At 38.2% G+C, this 16,071-nt stretch overlaps 1 protein-coding gene across 1 annotated transcript in view; it reads left to right on the forward strand.

Moving 5' to 3' along the window:
- Positions 1 to 2,942: 2,942 nt before the first annotated feature.
- The window catches only part of LOC145669701 (uncharacterized), an 84,365-nt gene continuing 71,236 nt past the window's right edge, over positions 2,943 to 16,071 (forward strand). The window contains exon 1 of the mRNA XM_081737994.1: positions 2,943 to 2,992. The gene's annotated coding sequence lies outside the window, so the exon portion shown is untranslated. The remainder of the gene's footprint in view (positions 2,993 to 16,071) is intronic.

The following is a 16,071-nucleotide window of genomic DNA, read 5'->3' on the forward strand; positions in this document are numbered from 1 at the left end:
GAGCGTTATGGTAGTGTATGATAGAATTCCGGATAGCTATATGAAGGCCCATAAATATGCCAATTACCGGCATGGGCAGCTAAATTTAGTACAATACACATCAGACAGCAGAGAACTTTGTATTTAAATCAATTTTACACGAATCTCGAGGGGACACTTCACGAATGTACCTGCTGAAAACCAACATGTAGGCTACTATATCAACGAATGCCTGCGATATATTAATTTCAGAACCGCAAGAACCCTATGTTTGTTTTCTGAATACAACATGAAAAATTTGTTTCCATGATAATTCTTTTATTTACTTTTTAATATCAGTTCTACAAATAGTACAACCTTCGACTATGACACTTTCTCGCAAGTTAACTTATAAGCATTTAAACAATGCAATGAACATTAAAAATCAAAGGGAGAAAAAGAGACAAAATAAACTGTAGATTACCACATTGCCACGAGAAGTTAAAACATTCACATGAGAAGAAAATAGTCTTCAGAATGGGTAGCACTTTTTGACAATTTTCTTTCTCTGGCAGATTTTTTTTTTTTTTTTTTTTTACAAAAATAAGATAAAATAGAAATATGTTTAAAGGCGCAAAGGTGCACGTGCACCCCTTCCTTGTAAATATACACTACCTAAAGTGAGAAGCTAGGAGTGAAAATAGCAACACTTTCCGAAATTTTCCGTTTCGATTTGGGCTTAAATCAAAGGGAAGTTTTGCGAAATCGATAGTTTAAGTCAATTTTCTAAAAGTTCAACAAAAGAATTCACCGAGAACAGATACTTAGGATATCCAGGGCATTTCCTCATTCACGCCACAGGTGCCTAAAGGCATTTAAAAAAAAATCCAATTCAATTCAAATGTAGGCCTACTGGTAGTTATTGGTGCACCCCTCAGAAGATCCTTTCTACCAAATCTTGTGTGTTGGTCCCCCTTGATGAGTTTCTCGCTACGCCACTGATGTCTGATATGTGTTTGATTTATAAACTAACTTGCTTGCAAGCAAATGAAATGTCCTTCCTGCTTCCCTGGGGGCCAATATATGTGTAACTTTGGTGTATGTAGCTCCGGGTTCGATCCTTGTTGGAAGTGAGCTCGAGCTTCAACCACATTGGTCAGTGCAAGACTGTTGTAAAATAAACATATATGGTGACTACTTGCAGTGAGCTCCTTCATGCCTAAGCGCTTAGTGTACGCGCCTTTCGCCTGGAAGACCCGGGTTCGATTCCCGGTGTGAGCACATGTGGTTTCAATTCCATGTTAATCAGTAGGTCCCGTCGCATAAAGCCTCGCTGCCGAAAAGGACGTTAAACTCGAAATCAACTCAACTATCGGTAGTGTCATCACAAGAAGTAAAAATCTTATCAATAAGCTTACATTAAAAACTTCACTCTTTGATCATTTCTCTTTTTCCTCTTTTTAAATACAGAGCAATCAAAGTAATGCTATTCTCAAAGGACATGTGCCTGAGGGCCTATGGTGTTTACTGAATCTTAAGTATGAGGAAAAAGAAAACAGACTGAAAAACGTGGAATTTACTAGTATAATGGAGATTCTTTTAAAGCCAACCTTAGACTCCCTGTCGCCAAGGATGTTTAAACGTTACTCAAGCGTAACTCCAAGACCATCAGAATTGAAGAAGATGAAATACAGGTACAAAAGGTAACCGATAAAGAAAAGAGAAACATAGAAATGGTACTCATCATAACAAAAATATGTCTACTTACACAAAAATGTTCTGCAGAATTTCAATACGTTTCATATCGCTAAAATCAAGGAACAAAACCCTTTGGGTTCGAGAGAGAACTGGTATTCAGTGGAACCAGTTTTATCTTAACAATCTCAAGCAGGTACGACATACGTGGGTATTTCGAGTAACGCTAATCCCTTGGTGACCGTAACTACAATACCAAAATGTAGAATGTTCCATTGAGTAACGTTACTCAGCGTAACATAATTCAGAGCGTACCATTTTAAAAGTTACACTGACCAAGAACGTTATTAACTAGGTGCAGAAATGGGTTACAAAATAGTAACCGTAACAGATAACAAATTGTAAATATTGCACATTTCGTTAAGTTATCCACCCTTGCTTCGTTTTCGAGTTATTAGGTTTTGGGTATTTTGACCTTTGACCTCGATGGTCATTATTTGCTTGTAAAACGGTGGGATAAGGTCGTAGAAGCGGATGGTAGATATGTTGAAAAATAAACACAAGGTAAACGCAATTTTTGAACTTTTCTTTTTTGTACTGGAAACGCACGAATTTTCTTCGTTACCTGGTATAAAGTAATGCAATTTTTGTCTCGAAGTGTAGCGTTATGGAAGCCTCTTAGAGATGGAGTTAGAGAGCTTCCACATTTAGTTACACACTTTAATAACCACGTTTGTGCAAATAAGGTTAGTGTAGAATGAAGATTATTGGCCTAGTTTTTCAGCGAAGATGAGAGAAACACATTACTTTTAATGGAAATACCGCTAGATTAAATTGGCGATTAATAGCAAATGTTAAAGACTTCCATGATTAAGTAAAATTTTCCAATATTACCAAATTAGCAAAGTTGGTATTAATATTACCACATTCAAACACGGAATCGGAAATAATTTTCTCTATAGTAACAGACGTAAAACAGAACAGAATTGGCATGGGGATCTCGACGCAGCTCGTTTTGTTCGATTTATTTTTCAGGCAAAAGTGATAGACTGCTGCTCGCTCAATATTGCCATTGGTCATCTCTTTGTTCAGAATACAGATATATTAATATTGATGAGTGAGATTTTAAGTACATTGTTATATATTTGTAATTTCTAATCATTTTCTCTTTCTATAAAGTTATTTGAGATTTGGGAAAAATGTAAATTGTGTGCAAAATTCTGTTTTTCCTTGCGGGAAACTTTAGACTATTTACCTGGTATCACTGAAACCACCATTGATGTGTTACTATTACTTGAGTGGTTGTTACGGAGTGTGCCTTTTTTCGAGTGGGATTCGAGTGAGTTAGAGATTCGAGTGGGATTTCCTAAACACGTACAGGTAATAGTATACATGAGACCGCCCTTGTTTCCGGTGCTCCAGGATACTTCTTACTCGTGCATTACGTAGGAAAATGATGTTATTTCATGTGCAAGTGGTAACAGAACACATAGGAAACCCAGATCATCTTGTATTCACACTCCAATATAAAGTGTGAATACACCCTGATATGCGTTTCTTCTGTGTTCTATTACCACTTCCACATGAAATACCATTTCCCTACGTAATGCAAGAGTAAGAAGTATCCTGCAGCACAAGACATGCGATATGCGTTAAATCCCCCCCCACACACACAGTCATATATAAAGTACAAGGGCACTACACATGTACATAGAAAGTACAAGGGCAAATGTGAGGAATAAAATTAAAAAGACAAAAAGGAGCAGAAGGAGCGCAAGACATGCGATAGGGGAGAGGGGGGTACATTTGAACATCTGTTTTCGAATATTCGTTTTTGCTTCCAAACACCCAGTAAATTTCCTTATAGAACTGTAACAAAAGCTAAATATAATATACATTATATTTGCCATAAAATAGAGTACTTTGTTTGATCTTGTCATTCTGTGCAAGGGCGCAGGGGGTGTCGTTCAAATGTACCCCCTTGGGGGGTAGATTTAAACAAGCATGGGGTAGATTTGAACATACGTGGGGCAGTTTTGAACATACCATTATTTTACTACAATAATCGTTATTTTCAGGATGAATTCGTTTACGAACAACAAGGCTAATGTAACAAAGCAGCATTAACAGTTTAAGGCACAAGAATTAACCAATCGCGTATGGCAAGGAAATAATAATAATAGTAATAATTGCTGAAACATATATGCAGGCCCGTATTTGTATATTGTGCGCCTCTGTGCTCTAAATAATTTGCCTTCCCTTCGGAAACACATCTGAATTGAGTTGAATTCATAGTTTTTGGGGTCACTGAGATGAATAGTGACAGTTATAATCCAATTCAACTTCAAGGTTATACTCAACTCCCAAGTGAGGCGGACGAGAGTTTAAAAGTAATCGAAAATGACAGACAAGAATTAGAAAGTCCACACACAATATCAGCAGTTGGTACTGAACATTTGTCTTCATTGTCTGAGAACACAAACATGTTGCTGGTACTTATAACTTTCAGAAAAGCATAGGTAGAACAATGTTCAAATGTGCCCCCTAATTTTTGTTCAAAGCTGCCCCAACCGGCATGATCAAGCAGAATTTGATAATACCCAGATAGTACAAGCTATTGTGAAATACAAAGGGCAACATTGGATAAGTAAATTAATGTACTTGCTTCTGCAATGAATGGCAGATAATATCAAAACACAGGCTTCTGTCAAAAATCTTACAAAACTTCACAAAAATTCCAACTTTTCACCCCACAAATGTAACAAAGTACTGCTGTTCATCAACATTTACATTAAAATTGCAGATAACAGTTGACCGTCATGCAACGCAGTTTTACCAAACTAAAAATTTTGAAACCATCAGATATGCTATTATTTCTAGCCTGTTATCTTAAATGTTCAAAGGTACCCCCTGTTCAAATGTACCCCCCTCTCCCCTATGCGTTAAATCCCCCCCCACACACACACATACACACGCTCATAGATAAAGTACAAGGGCACTACACATGCACATATAAAGTCAAGGGCAAATGTGAGGAATCAAAGTAAAAAGACATAAGGAGCACAAAGCATCATATCGAATCACACTCAAATACTAAGAGGATATATTCGAGCTACTTCCAAGAGAAAGTTATGAAACCGCGTTTGTAGGGGATACTTTTTCTTCAAAAGAAAGGAGGCCACGTGTGCTACATTATCACGTATCCCTACCACATACCTAACACAAATTACCAAATGCATGAGTAGATAGGGGTCACTTGGCGCTGTTTTTTTTCCTACTGCGCATGCGCAAACCCTGGACGCTGATTGGCTGGCGCAGGTCACGTGACCCCGCCCCCTTGGCCACGCCCCCTGACGCTGATTGGCTGGCCACGCCCCCTTCACGCTGATTGGTCGGCGCAGGCCACGCCCCCAGCCACGCCCCCTGACGCTGATTGGTTGGCCACGCCCCCTTCACGCTGATTGGTCGGCGCAGGCCACGCCCCCGGCCACGCCCCCTGGCCACGCCCCTTCACGCTGATTGGTCGGTGCCCGCCACGCCCCTTGACGCTGATTGGCCGGCCACGCCCCTTGACGCTGATTGGTCGATGCAGGCCACGCCCCTTCACGCAGATTGGTCACGCTCTTTTATGACCTCCTATCTACTGCGCTGACTGGCTGGCAGCGGACCTCCGCTCCGTTCACACCGATTGGCTGGCGCAGGACCCCCTTCCGATTGGCCGGCAGCGGACCCCGCCCCGTTCACGCCGATTGGCCGGCAGCGGACCACCGCCGATTGGCTGGCAGCGGACCCTGCCCCTTGACGTCGATTGGCGGACCACGCGCACGGTCTGCGCTGATCGGTCGGCACAGGATCACCCTCCACGCACATGCCACATAAGATTCGTTCCCTTTTATGAGCACTTTACGAACACATAGCAGAGCAGATATCACATTCTCCATCCACCTATTTAACATAGCACGTATAGCATAGCAGGCGTGTATCCGTTCCCTTTTATGACCACTTTGAACATAGCAGAGCAGATATCACATTCTTCATTCGCCTATTTAACATAGGGCATATTCGAACTAATAAAAGAGTATGGCATATTTTCCAACCCAAATTTAAACATAGCAGAATTAATAGAAGAGTATGGCTTATTTTCCAGCCCATTCATTCAACATGAGCAGTGGAACCCCTTTAAGCTGTGTCAAAAATTGCGATTTTCGAAAAAAGTTGAAAGTTGGCTGATGTTTACCAAACGTAGGCAGATGATACATTTGATGATCCTAAATCGAATACCGTTAAAATTTTATTTCTAGCTCTCACTGTTTTCCCGATATAACGATTCGAATTTTTTCAAAATTTCGACCCATTTGGTTTCTGAGTTTTGGAAACTCTGTATATGTGCACTCCCCGCTCAAAAATGTGGCTCTATCTCTTACCACTTTCGAGATATGACGGTCTAGCGGCAAAAAATTTCGATTTTCGAAAAAAAACGTTGAAAGTTGGGCGATGTTTACCAAACTTGGGTAGATTATACATTTGATGATCCTAAATCGAATGCCGTTAAAATTTTATTTCTATCTCTCACCGTTTTCGAGATATGACGATCCGAAGTTTTTTTTGGCAACTTGGCCCACCCTTGTCGTACAAGTTTGAAACATGGTTCCATGGGTTCTTCATGTGTAAATTCGGCAAGGGGATTTATAAAGGGGAGATTTTTTCGATTATTTTTTTGATATTTTTGACCGTTTTCGAGATATGGGCCATTTTATGATTTTTGGACACCAAGGTTTTTTCGGGGCCACCGTGGCCCCCCACACTTGTCGTACAAGATTGAAACATGGTTCCATGGGTTCCTCATGTCTAGAAACGACAAGGGGTGAGGTACGGGGGGATTTTTTCGATTATTTTTTCGATATTTTTGACCGTTTTCGAGATATGGGCCATTTTATGAATTTTGGCTACCCAAAACGGACTTAGAAAATATTTACCATGAAAGACGAGAAACAGCACTTCAATGTGTTATGGCGGCTCTATTTTCAAGAGAAGTTTTTTTCGGGGCCACCGTGGCCCCCCACACTTGTCGTACAAGATTGAAACATGGTTCCATGGGTTTCTCATGTCTAAAAACGACAAGGGGTGAGGTACGGGGGGATTTTTTCGATTATTTTTTCGATATTTTTGACCGTTTTCGAGATATGGGCCATTTTATGAATTTTGGACACCAAGGTTTTTTCGGGGCCACCGTGGCCCCCCACACTTGTCGTACAAGATTGAAACATGGTTCCATAGGTTCTTCATGTCTAAAAACGACAAGGGGTGAGGTACGGGGGGATTTTTTCGATTATTTTTTTGATATTTTTGACCGTTTTCGAGATATGGGTCATTTTATGATTTTCGGACATCAAAAATGGAGGTAGAAAATATTAGCACATATCTTAGCCGTTTTTGTTTGGAGCCAATAGTAAATAGTTTTATTTTAGCCAATGAAATACTTGACTTGTAGATTTTGCTCCAATGAAAAAAAGTTTTATTTTAGCCAATCAGAGGAAAGCAGAACACTATATAAGGGGTGAGGTTCGAAGCAATTCTCAGTCAGTTATTCGTCGGCGTGCAAGAAGATAACATCGTGTGCAGTGTGTGAGAACAGTGAAGTGAATTTTGTGTGAATTAATGGTAAGCATTTTTTAACTTTGTCAAAATTTTCGGTGGTGGATTTTAAGTGTTCCTCATAACCTCACCCAGGACCGATTATTTTTTCAAGAATTCGTTGTGTTGAATACGATCGTGAAAACCCGGTGTCACAGCGACCGAAAATAAGCCGAATATAGATTTTTTTAAAAATAAGCATTTTTTAACTTTGTCAAAATTTTCGGTGGTGGATTTTAAGTGTTCCTCATAACCTCACCCAAGATAGATTATTTTTTGAAGAATTCGTTGTGTTGAATACGATCGTGAAAACCACGCGTCACAGCGTCCAAAAATAAGCCGAATATAGATTTTTTTAAAAATAAGCATTTTTTAACTTTGTCAAAATTTTCGGTGCGGATTTTAAGTGTTCCTCATAACCTCACCCAAGATAGATTATTTTTTCAAGAATACGTTGTGCTGAATACGATCGTGAAAACCACGCGTCACAGCGTCCAAAAATAAGCCGGATATAGATTTTTTTTAAAATAAGCATTTTTTAACTTTGTCAAAATTTTCGGTGCGGATTTTAAGTGTTCCTCATAACCTTACCCAGGACCGATTATTTTTTGAAGAATTCGTTGTGTTGAATACGATCGTGAAAACCACGCGTCACAGCGTCCAAAATAAGCCGGATATAGATTTTTTTTAAAATAAGCATTTTTTAACTTTGTCAAAATTTTCGGTGATGGATTTTAGGTGTTCCTCATAACCTCACCCAAGATAGATTATTTTTTCAAGAATTCGTTGTGTTGAATACGATCGTGAAAACCACGCGTCACAGCGTCCAAAAATAAGCCGAATATAGATTTTTTTTAAAATAAGCATTTTTTAACTTTGTCAAAATTTTCGGTGGTGGATCTGCAAAGTAAAATTCCGTTTTTTTCTATTTACAGGTTTAGAAAGAATACGTTATTGGGAAAAACATTAATTGGTGTTCTATAGTTGGAACAGTCCCAATTACTTTTTCTTGCAAATACCTGATTTTTCCGAGAAGAATTTTGCAAAAAAAAATATATTGCTTTACAGTGAATAATTGCTGATCGTTAAGAATAATAGGTTATTGGGAAAAACACTAATTGGTGTTCTATAGTTGGAACAGTCCCAATTACTTTTTTCTTGCAAATACCTGATTTTTCCGAGAAGAATTTTGCGAAAAAATATTGCTTTACAGTGAATAATTGTTGAATGTTAAGAATAATAGGTTATTAGAAAAAACACTAATTGGTGTTCTATAGTTGGAAGACAGCAAGCATTAACGATTTTACAATATTCTAAAAGTTAGATAAACAGCAAAAAAAATGGAGCGATTTAATATAATATCTGAATCTCAGCAATATTATAGACAGTTTAAAGATAATGGGAATTTACTGACAATTGAATTAACTCCTCCCCCCGAGGGAGAAAACCCCCTTGAATGGGTAGAAAATGGTATTAATGATTTGGTACGGTATGTAATGAGAGGTGTGCTCCCTCATCATCGTGTAGGGTTGACTTTTATAAACCAAAATCACCCAGATAAACCATTCTATTTGTCGTTTCGAACTGCTAATAATATGACTGCTGAAAACGTGTGGGGTGCATTAGAAAAAGTAATTCAATCCAATACTTCATTCTTATATCAAGATCGCTTTATTCTCTATTTTCACCACGTCGATTTACCTATTGGTATGGGACGAGTGAAACAGAATTTTTCTGACATAAACGAGTACATAAAACATAACAGAGGTATTATAGTTATTAGAAACCCTGAATACTATTGTTTGGGTCAAGCTCTGGTGGTGGCTATAGGGCTTATTGAACATAAAAATGATAAAAAAGAAAGAGATAGATATTGCCATCAATACGCAAAACACATGTTTCAAAAGGTATCCGAGTTAAGTGAAAAGGCTGGTGTTAGCCTAGAGAATGGCGGGGGGATACCGGAATTAAAAAAATTTCAAGCATATTTAGCGGATTATAAAATCACCGTGTATGATGGGTTATCGGGAGAAAAAATATTTTTTGAGGGTCACGGTCATGGCAAACAGATTAATTTGTTATATATTAACAACCATTATAACGTGATCACTAGCCTAACAGCAGCCTTTTCATGTGTTTACTACTGCGAAGAATGCCACAAAAAATTTCAAACCAAAGACAGGCACGTAGGGAAGTGTAAAGCTTTATGCAATAAATGCCAGAACAGACCACCATGCACAATTACGGAACGTGTAGTATACTGTCGGGAATGCAATAGATGTTTTTACGGGCCTCAGTGTCTCAAAAACCATAAGGCTTCATTGTGCGCTATTCTGAAAGTGTGCCCTCAATGCCGTAAAGCCTACGCCGTGAAAAAAGGGCGGAATCCACATGTCTGTGGGGAGGTATTCTGCACAGGGTGTAATAATATGATGCCGTCAGGGCATTTATGTTATATACAACCATGCCGAACGCGTACCCCACAGAAATGGCTATTAGTGTTTTACGATATTGAGTGCCGCCAAGATAAAAAAGTAGCCGGTGGTATTTTTGAGCATGAGCCCAACCTGTTAGTCAGCCAACAGGTTTGCTACTGTTGTAAAAACAGTGAGACTGAACGGTGTGGTGTATGCGGCGATAGAACACATGTATTTTACGGGGACAAATGCATCGGCGAATTTTTAGACTATTTAGCACAAAGACGTTCTGAAATAAATAAAATAGTCGTCGTGGCTCATAACGCAAAGGGGTACGACGCCCATTTTATTTTACGTGCAATGATGCTTCATAAAGAATGGACACCGCGAATAATTATGCGGGGGTGCAAAATTTTATCGATGGAGTATTTATACTTAAAATTTATCGATAGTCTAAATTTCTTGCCGATGCCTTTGGCCAAATTAGGCGACGCGTTCGATCTGCCCGTCTCGAAGGGTCATTTCCCTCATTTGTTCAATGCAAAAGCTAATCAGGAGTATAGGGGTGCTTTACCAGGTATCGAGTATTACGATGTGGGAGGTTTGAAAAAGAAACAGAAAGAGAAGTTTTTGCGTTGGTACAATGATGAAAAGGAAACACTTGGAGAGACGGGTTTCATTTTAAAAGAACAACTTATAAAATACTGTATGAACGATGTGGACGTGCTGCGCAATGCTTGCGTAAAATTCATGAACGAGTTTGAGGCTATATCGGGCGTCAACCCGTTCGTGGAGACTATAAGCATTGCCAGCGCGTGCAACTTAATGTATCGAAAAAAGTTCCTATGCCAAGACACCATTGGTATTATCCCACATAGTGGCTACCGGTGGCGTGATAATCAATCTGTCGGCGCCGTTCAGTGGCTCGTGTACGAGGCCGACAGATTGAAAACACGAATCCAACATTCTGGTAACGGGCGAGAGGTTGTGGTGAGAGGAGGATATAAAGTGGATGGATATGCACACTATAACGGAGAAGAACACGTTTGGGAGTACCAAGGGTGTCTATTTCACGGGTGCCGGGAGTGTTACCCCACAGGCCGTGACAACCCCATATATAATGACGCGTACACTACTTTTAATATGCGTTATGAAAGTAGTGTAAATAAAATTATCCGATTAAAAGAGCTGGGGTATATAGTTCATGAAATATGGGAATGCCGGTGGCGTGAGTTTTTAAAAGAACACCCACCGGTGAGTATATTTGTAAAAAACCACATCATGAGTAAAAAAAACCCAATTCACCCGCGGGATGCCCTGTATGGCGGAAGAGTCGACAACGTGAAACTCTACAGAAAGACGAAAGAGGGAGAACGTATCATGTATACAGATATAATCTCCCTCTATCCTTACTGTTGTAAGGTGAAAAAATATCCTGTGGGTCATCCGAAAGTTTATGTGGGCGATGACGAGTGTCCCGATATTTCAGCGTTTGAGGGGATAATAAAGTGTTCGGTTTTACCCCCGACCAATCTCTACCACCCGGTGCTGCCCTATCGGAGTGGTGGAAAATTATTATTCCCCTTATGCCGAACGTGCGCGGACACTCTGAATGAGGAAGAAGAATGCCGGCATTCGGAGGGGGAAAGAGCTTTGACTGGAGTGTGGGTTGTAGACGAAGTGCGGGTAGCTGTCGAGAAAGGATATAGAGTGCTAGAAAAACACGAGGTATGGAGCTATGAGGTTGTAATGTATGACGCTGAAAAGAAAGAGGGCGGTCTTTTCACGGAATACATTAACCTGTTTATGAAGATCAAGACTGAGTGTAACGGTTGGCCTGCAGGATGCGTCACCGAACAACAAAAAGACCAGTTCATACAGGAGTATTATGAGAAAGAGGGTATCCGATTAGACCGGGAAAAGATTATGCGCAACAAACCTAAGAAACGAATTTCAAAGCTAGGAGTAAACAGCCTGTGGGGTAAGTTCGCACAAAGAGAAAACATGGAGCAAATCGCTATCATTAAAACTCCCGAGGAGTATTTCGATAAATTAACAAATCCGAATATTGAGGTTAATTCGTGTATTCCAATCGGCGACAAATTCCGTGTGCTCAACTGGAGTGTTAATGAGAGCGTTATTGCTCCTGCTAAAAACATTAACGTGATAATCGCCGCATACACCACGACACACGCTCGCCTCGAGTTATTTCGTTATTTGGATTTACTTGGCGAGCGTGTGTTATATTATGATACCGATAGTATTATTTACACTCAATTGCCTGGCGAGCCGCAGTTAAAAATAGGAGTGCATTTAGGGGAATGGAAGAATGAGTTGGCAGAATATGGTCCGGATGCATATATCGAAGAATTTTGTGCTGGTGGTCCCAAATGTTACGGCTATTCCGTTGTTAACACTCTTAATGGTAAAACAAAGACAATATGTAAAATCAAGGGAATCACACTGAATAATAAAACATTAAAATATGTTAACTTTGGACAGATGAAAGATATGATTTTAAATAATTCGCCTTCTATTAGCGTTCCTCTCGGTCGACAAATTGTACGTACTAAAGATTATAAATTGATTACTAAGCCGGAGGCGCATAAAATCTATCAGGTTACTGCTAGTAAAAGGAAACGAATAGAAAATTTTGATACACTTCCCTACGGGTATAAAACAAATCGAATAGTGTAAATACAGTATTAGTAGAAACGATAGTTTTTAATTAAGTAGAGAGTAAAAAAATGGATAATCAAATTTTAAATCGTTATTATTTTTATTTCGATGAAATCGAGGTATGTGTCGGTCTAGCATACGATGGTGGGGGAGAATTTTCTGTTATTATCATTTTACATAATTACTATGATCGTATTCGTCTTTCACCTGATGAGTGGTATACTTTTCTATCATATTATTCATATATTGAAAACTACTTTAATGCTGATACAAATTCTTCATTGCCTACACAATTTTTCATTAGTGAAAATTATAAAATATCATTGTCAGATACTCTTAACGGTATTCGTCAGTGTTTTATTCAATCGTCAGATGACGATAGTAATGGTCAGGTAAATTTCAGTGTTTGTACATGGCGAAAACTCCAGCTTCATTTGCCGTGCATTCAGCGGAGCATAATTACTAGTTCTCAATTATGTAAAGTTGTAAACATGCCTGAATTTACTACTACTACTACTGCTACCAATCTACCGTCTGAATCGTAATAATAATATGTTATTATATTCATAATTATTTTGTGGTGTAACAGAATATGGAGTTTCAACACCCATTTACTTGTATTATAGCTGGTCCCACTGGGTGTGGTAAATCATATTTTGTAAAAGAGTTTTTAAAACATTATGCCGAAAAATGGAAAAATATAGTATGGTGTTATGGTGAGTGGCAACCTCTGTATGAAACTCTATCCTCAGGTTGTACATTTAAAGAAGGGCTCCCCAAAATAGATGATTTTCCAGCACAAGCCGGCCCCCATCTGGTAATTATTGACGATTTAATGCGAGAGTGTGATACACGAATTGTTGACTTTTTTACTAAAGGTAGCCACCACCGAGATTTAAGTGTTATTTTTATAACACAAAATTTGTTTCATCAAGCTAAAGGTATGCGAGACATATCATTAAATTGCCATTATATAATATGTTTTAAAAACCCCAGAGACCAGGCTCAAATTAATTATCTAGCACGCCAATTATATCCTGGTAACACAAAATTTGTACAGGAAGCCTATCAGGACGCAACACAAGATCCTCATAGTTATTTGGTTTTTGATTTAAAACAGGGCACTCCAGACGAACATCGTGTTCGAACAAAAATTTTCCCCTCAGATTCTTACAATTATGTTTATGTACCGGTAAAAAAAATAATCTCAATAACTGATATATTTTAATACTCAATTTTAATATAATAGCTACAAAAAAATGATTAGCAAAGAGAGTGCACATTTACTAAAACTTTTAGCAAAGGCAAAACCAAAAGTACGCCAAGCAATTTTACACAATGCTGACCCCGAATTAATTCGTTCTATTTGTGAATGTTCCTATAACGTATTACAAGGAAATGTTCCGTTAAATAAAAAAGAGAAAAATAGATTAAAAAGGTATAGAAAGGAATTGAGGTATTTAGCGAAAAAAGGTCCATCATTAAAACAGAAGAAAAAACGAATAATTGTACAAAAAGGTGGGTTTCTTACTGCTTTGCTTGCACCTATTATTGGAGGTATACTATCTACTTTAATTAAATAATTATGCAGCATGCACAAAAGCTTGTTTTAATTGCACCAGAAAAATTGCACCAATATCAAACTATATCTAATTTAGACGATGAGATGAAAAATATTTTAAATAATAAAAATATGAGTGTTGAAGAAAAATGGATACGCTATAAAGAGGTGTTACAAAAATATTTACACATTGTGCAAAAACCTACTGCAACAACATCAACTAGTGTTGGTACTAAGAAGGAGGAGGAGGAGGAGGAGGGTGAGGACGATGAAATACTATCTACTCTTCCCGAAAATTGTCTGCGTAAAGCAAGACCTTTATTACGTAGATTAAAACAAAATTCCAACATTCATTGGGATGACAGTGGTAATGTTAATATTTATAATAAATTAATTCCTGGAGCTAATATAGTAGATCTAATAGCAGATTTTGTCAGGTATCGCAAGAAAAATATTCCCCCTACAGGTTGGGAACCCTTCGCTGAACTGTTAGCAAAATCCAATATACCTTTAGAGTATATAGGCAACCCACAACGTATAGAATATATTCGTAAGCTGACATCATCTGCTGCTGATCCAAAACAGGAGGAAGAAGAGGAGGAAGAGGAGCCACCACGTAAACGTAAAGTTGTCAACAGATGGTGTGATTATAAAATATGAAGAAGCTGGCCGCTATTTATTATAACCCTTCACACCCTGCCTCGTTTTCAACTGCTACGTCATTATGGAGAGCTGTGAAGAAATCTATTCCTTTACACAAAGTGCAACAGTGGGTAAAAGAACAGTCGGCTTATACTCTGCATAAGCCAGTACGTAAAAAGTTTCCACGTAATCCCTATTTAGTGTTCAATATCGACGATCAGTGGCAAGCTGATTTAAACGATATGCACAGTCTGCAGAAGTATAATGATGGTAATAGGTATATTTTAACAGTGATTGATTTATTTAGTCGTTATGCCTGGGCTGTGCCTGTACGTACAAAAACTGGTGAAAACATTATAAAAGCATTTAAGCAAATATTTGCATCTACACGTCGTAGACCCTTACGTCTACAAACAGATAAAGGTACAGAGTTTGTTAATAGACCATTTCAGTTATACTTAAAAAAGCAAAATATTAAATTCTTCACAACACAAAACGCCGATATTAAAGCAAGTGTGGTGGAACGTTTTAATCGAACTCTTAAAGAACGAATGTGGAAATATTTTACAGCCAAGAAGACTTACCGATACATAGATGTGCTATCGAAACTTGTTCAGGCATATAATTCTAGGCCGCATAGAGCTCATCAATTACCACCCGCCAGTGTGAACCAGGACACTTTTCAACAAGTTTGGAATAAATTAATAAAACCAGTGCCACATACTAACATTGCAAAATATAAAAAAGGTGATACTGTGCGCATTACTAAAGCAAAACGGCATTTTGAAAAAGGGTACAAAGAAAAGTGGACTGTAGAAATATTTAAAATAAAACAGGTGATACATAAGGAAAAGAAAGTGGTTTATGTGTTGGAGGACTTAAATGGTGAAGTAATTGATGGTACATTTTACGAGGAGGAATTACAAGGAGTGCCTCTGCCTAAAGTTTATGAAATAGACGAAATTTTAGAAGTTAAAGGTAAACGTGTTCTTGTTCGTTGGCGGGGATATCCCCCTTCCTTTAATTCATGGATTCTTGTGTCACATTTAAAAAACATTTAGCCACAATACAATATTATAAACAACTGTTATATTTGTGTATATAGGAAAAAATAATAATAATAATGAATGATCCATACTTTAAATACTATACTCACCAAGCAGGAGGTGGTTATAACGTGTATAGAGGTGCACCATATCAAGAAGGTTATGGTATTGGAAGTTTTTTAGGTGGTTTATTTCGAAGTGTATTTCCGTTAATTAAACAAGGAGCAAAAACTGTTGGTAAAGAATTGTTACGTACAGGAATTAATGTAGCTGGAGATGTATTAGGTGATAATAGACCTATTGACGAAGCTTTAACATCACGTTGGCAAGAAGCTAAAAATAATTTAAAAACTAAAGCTCAAAATAAAATAAATCAAGTGTTGGTAGGATCTGGAAGAAGAAAACGGAGAAAAGTTCATTTTGCAAAGACGACTGGTGG

Source organism: Thermobia domestica, chromosome 14 (assembly GCF_964235325.1).
Source record: "Thermobia domestica chromosome 14, izTheDome1.hap1.1, whole genome shotgun sequence".
In the NCBI taxonomy this organism is placed as follows: domain Eukaryota; kingdom Metazoa; phylum Arthropoda; class Insecta; order Zygentoma; family Lepismatidae; genus Thermobia; species Thermobia domestica.